The sequence below is a fragment of the Cervus canadensis genome, chromosome 9, assembly GCF_019320065.1.
Source record: "Cervus canadensis isolate Bull #8, Minnesota chromosome 9, ASM1932006v1, whole genome shotgun sequence".
Classification (NCBI taxonomy): Eukaryota; Metazoa; Chordata; class Mammalia; order Artiodactyla; family Cervidae; genus Cervus; species Cervus canadensis.
The window spans coordinates 17,652,866-17,662,836 of record NC_057394.1 but is presented as its reverse complement, the minus strand read 5'-3'; the positions used below and the strand labels follow the sequence as shown (position 1 = coordinate 17,662,836).

Here is a 9,971-nt window from a genome sequence, read left to right as displayed (position 1 = left end):
CAGTTTTGTCTGACTCTCAGTGACCCCATGGACTGCGGCCTTCCAGGCTCTTCCATCCATGGGATTCTCCAGGCAGGAGTACTGGAGTGGGTTGCCATTGCCTTCACTGGTTTTTAATGTTACTACCCTATAAATGCTTAGATCATTAGCATTCTTTTAACAATAAAGTATTGGAAATTAAGGTATGTACATTTTTTATATATAATTCTGTTGTACATCATTAGACTACAATATAGTATAAATGTAACTTTTATTTGCACATAGAAACAAAACATTCATATAACTTGCTTAATTTTGATATTCATGTCTTAAGGTGGTCTGGAGCCAACTGCAAAATATCTTTGAGGCCTGCCTGTACACAGAACGCATGAGCCATGACACATATACATATTATGACCTGCCTGTATGCAGAGAATGGCCCATCTATATTATATGAATTAGTGTTTAACATAAAGTACAGAATGTCCTGAGAAGCCTGTATGCAGATCAACAGTTAGAACTGGACATGGAGCAATGGACTGGTTCAAAATTGGGAAAGGAGTACCTCAGTGCTGTATATTGCTACCCTGCTTATTCAACTTACATGAAGAGTACAGCATGCAAAATGCTGGGCTGGATGAAGCACAAGCTGGAATCCACATGCCAGGGGAAATATCAGTAACCTCAGATAAGCAGATGATACCACCTGAATGGCAGAAAGCAAAGAGGAACTAAAGAGCCTGTTGATGAAGGTAAAAGAGGAGAGTGAAAAAGCTGGTTTAAACCTTACCATGTAAAAATCTAAAATAACAGCATCTGTTTCCATCACTTCATGTCAAATAGATGGGGAAACAATGGAAACAGTGATAGACTTTATTTTCTTAGGCTCTGAAAGTCACTCTGGATGGTGACTGCAGCCATGAAATTAGAAGACGCTTGCACCTTGGAAGAAAAGCTATGACAAACCTAGACAGCATATTAAAAAGCAGAGACATTGCTTTTCCAACAAAGGTGCATATAGTCAAAGTATGGTTTTTCCAGTAGTCAATTACAGATGTAAGGGTTGTGTCATAAAGAAGGCTGGGCACTGAAGAATTCATACTTTTGAACTAGGGTGCTGGAGAAGACTCTTGAGAGTCCTTTGAAGAGCAAGGAGATCAAACCAGCCTATCCTAAAGGAAATCAGTCCTGAATATTCACTGGAATAACTGATGCTGAAGCTCCAATACTTTGGACACCTGACAAGAAGAGCCAACTCATTGGAAAAGACCCTGATGCTGGGAAAGACTGAAGGCAGCAGAAGCGGATGACAGAGGATGAGATGGTTGGGTGGCATCACTGATTCAATGGACATGAGTTTGAGCAAACTCCAGGAGACCGAGAACAGGGAAACCTGGAATGCTGCAGTCCATGGGGTCACAAAGAGTCGGACACTACTAAACAAAACAAAATGTCTTATAGTCATTGTATTATCTTTATAAGATAATAAAACTAGCTGAACCCACTTTTCTTGCTTAATCTCTATAAATTCTTTTTTGAAATGCCATGATTGATTTGACAGACTAAGATGTGAAACTTCAGAGTTTTTCAAATCAGAAAACATGAAAGGTTCTAAGCATTCTGATTATATTGCTCAGAAAGATTTAGTTATTCTTTTATAAAGCCAGATGTTTTAAAACTTTACTGATTTATAAATGATCCAAGCTTATCTTACACTCTCATCAATTCCAGAGTTTACATAGAGATGAAATCATTTCTTGGAAAGCTTCCTTCAGAGAATTTGCAGTTGGGCTTCCTGGATGGCTCAGATGGTAGAGAATCTGCCTGCAAAGCAGGAGACTCAGGTTCCATCCCTGGGTCAGGAAGATCTCCTGGAGTAGGAAATGGCAACCCACTCTAGCTTTCTTGCCTGGGGAATTCCATAGACAGAGGAGCCTGGCAGTCTACAGTCCATGGGGTTGCAAAGAGTTGGACATGACTGATCGTCTAATGCTTTATTTCACTTTAAAATTCATTGGTAAAAAAGGCCAGTTTCTGCATATATATTTGAATGTGATTTTAGTCCCCACCAGCATTTTACTCAGGAAAGGGAAATGGTAACCCACTCCAGTATTCTTGCCTGGAGAATCCCATGGACAGAGGAGTCTGGCAGGCTACAGTCCATGAGTTGCAAGAGTCGGACACAACTTAGCGACTAAACCACCAACCACCAGCATTTTACCTACATTGTATTGATTCTTTAATCTTACTGTTAGTGCACTTAATTTCTCTCTGCTTTGTTTTTAATAAATAGACTGACACTTGACATATGTTTTTCAAAGGTTCCATTGTAAGTATTAATGTATTAATAAAATGCCTTTTGAACTGCTCTGATGAAAGGTCCCATGTAAACAGCAAACGTTGTTTGTGTTGTTGTTGGTCTCATTATGTACATTTTGTCTACTGGCCTCTGTCTTTCAAGACTGAGACCTGCATTTCATATTTGAAGATGTTTCCTTTCAAGATAAAATGTAATTAAGATATTTAATATCAAGAAGTGATTTCATTTTTCTATCAAAGAATAATTCCTCTTAGATAAATAACATATCCCTGAGAAAGTGAGTACTTGTTTGTATATAATACTTCTGACTTGACTTGTTGATATCTCTATAAAATTACCCATGTAATTTTCAAGGTCAAATTACACAAGGAGTAGGAATAAAATTAATTTAAAAGCTGACTTCTTATGAGCCACTTAGGAGACTGCTGGTTTTTCACTGCAGTCAGGTTATTTTTTTTTAAGTCATCTTCCTTTACTTATAAATGTTAGTTACATACATACACATACACACACACACACACACACACACATATACACATATATGTCTCCCCCTTTAACATACCACATAATGGATATTATGTGATAATTATAGAAAACAAACAATTTTCTGCATATTAAGCATTTAATCAGGGAAATCTGAATAAAATTATCTGACATTTTTAGAAGGCATGAAAGTCACTATAGTTTATATTGTGTATTCTTGGGATGATGGTGGTCTCAATCAGGGACATTTGTGAATTTCTGTCATTTTTGGTTGCCACAGTTTTGGGAGTTGCATATGGTATCTAGTGGGTTCATGGCTACTGTTAATCATCCTACAATATACAGGACAGGTTTCTGACCCTCAACAATGAATTGTCTGGTTCAAAATGTCAGCAGGGCCTTGCTTAAGAAACGTACAGACTATTCTTTACATATAATAGAACTTTTAAAATTCATCTTCAACAATCAGGGTTCTCCTGGGTTTTGTGCATCCTGTTAATTCTTCATCCCCCTTGGTCTCTTTATAGTGTGGCATCGTGGGAAGAACAGGAGCTGGAAAAAGTTCCCTCACTGCTGCCCTTTTTAGATTATCAGAACCAGAAGGTGAAACTTACATTGATGATATCTTGACAACCAGCATTGGACTTCACGATTTGAGGAAGAAAATATCAGTTGCACTTCAGGTATGCATAGCAGAACACTGTCACATGTTCTTTTTATAAAGTGTCTAAAGTTTAAGTGCTTTTAATTTGATTGGTCTTTTCAAGTTAAGTGGATGAGTTGATCCTTTTTTTCCCAGTAAAGCATATATGTAGCAGCAGGTATTTTCAACAGACACTTTCATCAGATACCAGGTTTTGTTTGTTTTTTGTTCATTTGTTAGCTTTGTGTGCATGTGATTTAATAACTTACTGAGATAGATTTCTGGACTCAGACTTCCTCAGTTTCCACAATTATATCCACTGATAATCACATTATTCTGAGAATAGAAGGATAAGTGGTTTGCTTAGTGCTGGAGAGTTTCCTATAGGAAAACATGAATTTTATTAATAAGTGTCTTAGAGATGTAATTTTGCTGTGGGAAATGAGGACATCTTTTTAAAGTGATTATATCCTTGGAGAACTTTCTGTGAAACTGTGGGGCTTTGTGAATCATAGGATATATAGATGCTTTGGGGAGACTTTGACAATTTAGCCATTAATGAATAATTTTCACCAGGGAGACAATACAGAATAATCAGGAAGAGCAGGGGACTCAGAATTCTGTCTCTATGTACCTTGGGTTTCTCTGTCTTACAAGGCACATAACACGATCACCCCCTCAATCTGTTGTGAGGACAAAATAGGTCAATGAGTGTGAAGTGCTTCATGTAGACCCATATATGCCTGCTGTGACGGTGGAGAGTTGAGTTGGCCATCTCTTCCTGGGCTCTGCTTCTGTTCTCTTTTCTTCTTCTTTGTAAAGTAGTAAAACTTTCAGGGAGAGTTTGGAGACTGGATTATATGCAGAGGTAGACACTCCTGTCATTCCTTGTGGTTCATTCACTCAACATAATTCTGTGACATTTACTGATAATTTACTATCCTCCAGGTATATAGCCAAGGGCAACAAAGTCCCTGTGTCCTCATCTATCATCCTCCCCTCTGCTTTGACAGATTTGCTGATTTTAAAAATAATTTTGAATTTTCATTTATATACCTAGTAATCATCTGCCCATCAAAGGAAGCTCAGGAAAACACCTTCTTGAGATGAGAAACAGAGAGGAGATGAGACAGAACGAGCCAGGCAAATGTGCTTCCTGGAATGTGGGTGTAATGTTTCCTGAGATACCTGTTTATCAGGAAATATGTACAACATGGGCACCAAAAGGAAGGTGAATGTGGGCTTGGATACAGCTGTTACCTACCCGTGACCTCTAAAATAACTGGAATTACTCTAAGTACTTTTAAAACCAAGATCTTCTTTTCAGATTCTATTAAAATGCCACCTCACACCCCTTAAGATATCTGCTATCAAAGAAAAGAGAGAGAAAAAAGAAAATGATAAGTGTTGGCAAGGATGTAGAGAAATTGGAATCCTTGTTCATTGCTGATAGGAATGTAAAATAGTGCAGCTACTATGGAAATCAACTTGTTGGTTGCTCTGAAAAGTTAAAGATAAAATTCTCATCTGACTTAGAAATTCTACTTTTGAGTATAAACCCAAAAGAATTGAAAGAAATGTCTTGAAGAGATACTGAAACATGCATGTTATAGCAGCATTGTTCTCAACAGCCAAAAGGTGGAGGCACCCAAGGATCCATTGAAAGATGAATCAAAAAGCAAAATGTGATGTGTATACATACAGTAGAATATTCAGTTCAGTTCAGTTCAGCCGCTCAGTCATGTCTGACTGTTTGCAACCCCATGAATCGCAGCACGCCAGGCCTTCCTGTCCATCACCAACTCCTGGAGTTTACTCAAACCCATGTCTATCTAGTTGGTGATGCCATCCAACCGTCTCATCCTCTGTCATCCCCTTCTCCTCCTGCCCCCAATCCCTCCCAGCATCAGGGCTTTTTCCAGTGAGTCAACTCTTCGCATGAGGTGGCCAAAGTACTAGAGTTTCAGCTTCAGCATCAGTCCTTCCAATGAACACCCAGGACTTGTCTCCTTTAGGATGAACTGGTTGGATCTCCTTGCAGTCCAAGGGACTCTCAAGAGTCTTCTCCAACACCATAGTTCAAAAGCATCAATTTTTCAGTGCTCAGCTTTCTTTATAGTCCAACTCTCACATCCATACATGACCACTGGAAAAACCATAGCCTTGACCAGACGGACCTTTGTTGGCAAAGTAATGTCTCTGCTTTTTAATATGCTGTCTAGGTTGGTCATCACCTTCCTTCCAAGGATGAGCGTCTTTTAATTTCATGACTGCAATCACCATCTGCAGTGATTTGCGAGCCCCCCAAAAATTAAGTCTGACACTGTTTCCACTGTCTCCCCATCTATTTCCCATGAAGTGATGGGACCAGATGCCGCGATCTTAAGTTTTCTGAATATTAAGTTTTAAGCCAACTTCTTTACTCTCCTCTTTTGCTTTGATCAAGAGGCTTTTTAGTTCCTCTTCACTTTCTGCCATAAAGGTGGTGTCATCTGCATATCTGAGGTTATTAATATTTCTCCTGGCAATCTTGATTCTAGCTTTTGCTTCTTCCAGTCCAGTGTTTCTCATGATGTACTCTGCATATAAGTTAAATAAGCATGGTCACAATATACAGCCTTGATGTACTCCTTTCCAGATTTGGAACCAGTCTGCTGTTCCATGTCCAGTTCTATATTACTCAGCCTTAAAAAAGAAGAAAATTCTAACACATGCTAAAGCACAGATGAACCTTGAGAAATTTAAGCTAAGTGAAATAAGTCATTTACAAAGATCAAATGCTATATGATTCTACTAATAGAAGTTACCTAGAGTAGGAAATTCATGGATACAGGACATAGTATGGTAGATGCCAGGAGTGGCCAGGAGAGAGGATTTTTTAAAAATTAATTAATTTATTTATTTTAATTGGAGGCTAATTGCTTTACAATATTGTAGTGGTTTTTGCCATACATTGACATGAATCAGCCATGGGTGTATGTGTGTTCCCCATCCTGGACCCCCCTCCCACCTCACTCCCCACCCCATCCCTCAGGGTCATCCCAGTGCACCAGCCCTGAGCACTCTGTCTCATGCATCAAACCTGGACTGGAGATCTATTTCACATATGATAATATACATGTTTCAATGCTCTTCTCTCAAATCATCCCAACCTTGCCATCTCCCACAGAGTCCAAAGACTGTTCTATACATCTGTGTCTCTTTTGCAGTCTTGCATATAGGGTCATCATTACCATCTTTCTAAATTCCATATATATGCGTTAGTATACTGTATTGGTGTTTTTCTTTCTGACTTACTTCACTCTGTATAATAGGCTCCAGTTTTATCAATCTCAATAGAACTGATTCAAATGCATTCCTTTTAATGGCTCAGTAATATTCCGTTGTGTACATGTACCACAGCTTTCTTTTTTTTTTTTTAATTTATTTTAATTGGAGGCTAATTACTTTACAATATTGTGGTATTTTTTGCCATACATTCACATGAATTAGCCATGGTTGTACATGAGTTCCCCATCCTGACCCTCCCTCCACCTCCCTCCCCATCCCATCCCTCATAGTCATCCCAGTGTACCAGCCCTGAGCACCCTGTCTCATGCATCAAACCTGGACTGGCAATCTGTTTCACATATGATAATATACATGTTTCAATGCTATTCTCTTAAATCACCCCAACCTCGCCTTCTCTCACAGAGTCCAAAAGTCTGTTCTTTACATCTGTGTTTCTTTTGCTGTCTCACATATACGGTCATTGTTACCATCTTTCTAAATTCCATATATATGCATTAATATAGTGTATTGGTGCTTTTCTTTCTGACTTACTTCACTTTGTATATTAGACTCCATTTCATCCACCTCATTTAAACTGATTCAAATGCATTCATTTTAATAGCTGAGTAATACTCCACTGTGTATATGTACCACAGCTTTCCTATCCAGTCGTCTGCCAATGGACATATAGGTTGCTTCCATGTCCTGGCTATTGTAAACAGTGTTGCGATGAACATTGGGGTAGACGCGTCTCTTTCAATTCTGATTTCCTCAGTGTGTATGCCCAGCAGTGGGATTGCTGGGTCATATGGCAGTTCTATTTTCAGTTTTTTAAGGAATCTCCACACTGTTCTCCATAGTGGCTGTACTAGTTTGCATTCCCACCAACAGTGTATGAGGGTTCCTTTTTTTCTGCACCCACTCCAGCATTTGTTGTTTATAGATTTTTTGATAGCAGCTGTTTTGACCAGCATAAGATGGTACTTCATTGTGGTTTTGATTTGCATTTCTCTGATGATGAGTGATGTTGAGCATCTTCTCACATGTTTGTTAGCCATTGGTATCTCTTCTTTGGAGAAATGTCTGTTTAGCTCTTTGGCTCATTTTTTGATTGGGTCACTTATTTTTCTGGAATTGAGCTGCAGGAGTTCCTTGTATATTTTTGAGATTAATTCTTTTTCAGTTGCTTCATTTTCTATTATTTTCTCCCATTCTGAAGGCTGTCTTTTCACCTTGCTAATAGTTTCCTTCATTGTGCAAAAGCATTTAGGTTTAATTAGGTCCTATTTCTTAATTTTTGCTTTTGTTTCCATTACTCTGGGAGGTGGGTAATAGAAGATCCTGCTGTGGTTTATGTCGGAGAGTGTTTTGCCTATGTTTTCCTCTAGGAGTTTTATAGTTTTTAGTCTTACATTTAGATCTTTAGTTCCTTTTGAGTTTATTTTTGTATATGGTGTCAGAAAGTGTTCTAGTTTCATTCTTTTACAAGTGGTTGACCCGTTTTCCCAGCACCACTTGTTAAAGAGATTGCCTTTTCTCCATTGTATATTCTTGCCTCCTTTGTCAAAGATAAGGTGTCCATAGGTGAGTGGATTTATCTCTGGGATTTCTATTTTGTTCCATTGATCTATATTGCTGTCTTTGTGCCAGTACCATACTGTCTTGATGACTGTTGCTTTGTAGTAGAGCCTGAAGTCAGGCAGGCTGATTCCTCCAGTTCCATTCTTCTTTCACAAGATTGCTTTGGCTATTCGAGGTTTTTTGCATTTCCATACAAATTGTGAAATTATCTGTTCTAGTTCTCTGAAAATTACCGTTGGTAGCTTGATAGGGATTGCATTGAATCTATATATTGCTTTGGGTAGTATACTCATTTTCACAATATTGATTCTTCCAATCCATGAACACAGTATATTTCTCCATCTATTTGTGTCCTCTTTGATTTCTTTCATCAGTGTTTTATAGTATTCTATATATAGGTCTTTTGTTTCTTTAGATAGACTTATTCCTAAGCATTTTATTCTATTCATTGCAATGGTGAATGGAATTGTTTCCTTAATTTCTCCTTCTGTTTTCTGATAGTTAGTGTATAGGAATGCTAGGGATTTCTGTATGTTAATTTTATATCCTGCAACTTTACTGTATTCATTGATTCAGTTCAGTTCAGTCGCTCAGTAGTGTCTGACTCTTTGCGACCCCATGAACTGCAGCACAACAGGCCTCCCTGTCCATCACCAACTCCCAGAGTCCACCCAAACCCATGTCTATCAAGTCGGTGATGCCATCCAACCATCTCATCCTCTGTTGTCCCCTTCTCCTCCTGCCCTCAATCTTTCCCAGCATCAGGGTCTTTTCAAATGAGTCAGCTCTTCACATCAGGTGGCAGTAGTATTGGAGTTTCAGCTTCAACATCAGTCCTTCCAATGAACACCCAGGACTGATCTCCTTTAGGATGGACTGTTTGGATCTCCTTGCAGTCCAAGGGACTCTAAAGAGTCTTCTCCAACACCACAGCTCTAGTAATTTTCTGGTGGACTCTTTAGGGTTTTCTATGTAGAAGATCATGTCATCTACAAACAGTGAGGGTTTTCCTTCTTCTTTTCTGATCTGGATTCCTTTTATTTCTTTTTCTTCTCTGATTTCTGTGGTTAGAACTTCCAAAACTATATTGAATAGTCATGGTCAGAGTGGGCAACCTTGCCTTGTTCCTGACTTTAGGGGAAATGCTTTCAATTTTTCACCATTGAAGATAACATTTGCTGTGGGTTTATCATATATGGCTTTTATTATGTTGACATCTGTTTCTTTTATTCCTGCTTTCTGGAGGGTTTTTTTTTTTTATCATAAGTGTATCTTGAATTTTGTCAAAGGCTTTCTCAGCATCTATTGAGATAATAATATGCTTTTTATCTTTCAATTTGTTAATGTGGTGTATCACATTGATTGATTTGTGGATATTAAAGAATCCTTGCATCCCTGGGATAAAGACCACTTGGTCATGATGTATGATCTTTTTAATATGTTGTTGGATTCTGTTTGCTAGAATTTTGTTAAGGATTTTTGCATCTATGTTCATCAGTGATATTGGCCTGTAGTTTTCTTTTTTTGTGGCATCTTTGTCTGGTTTTGGCATTAGGGTGATGGTGGCCTCATAGAATGAGTTTGGAAGTTTACCTTCCTCTGCAATTTTCTGGAAGAGTTTGAGTAAGATAGGTGTTAGCTCTTCTCTAAATTTTTGGTAGAATTCAGCTGTGAAGCTGTCTGGTCCTGGGCTTT

The 9,971-nt window shown here is 38.4% G+C and overlaps 1 protein-coding gene across 1 annotated transcript in view; it reads left to right on the top strand.

Annotated features, from left to right (window-relative positions):
* LOC122447240 (ATP-binding cassette sub-family C member 4-like) overlaps positions 1-9,971 on the top strand; it is a 914,448-nt gene that overhangs the window by 122,550 nt on the left and 781,927 nt on the right. The window lies entirely within an intron of this gene.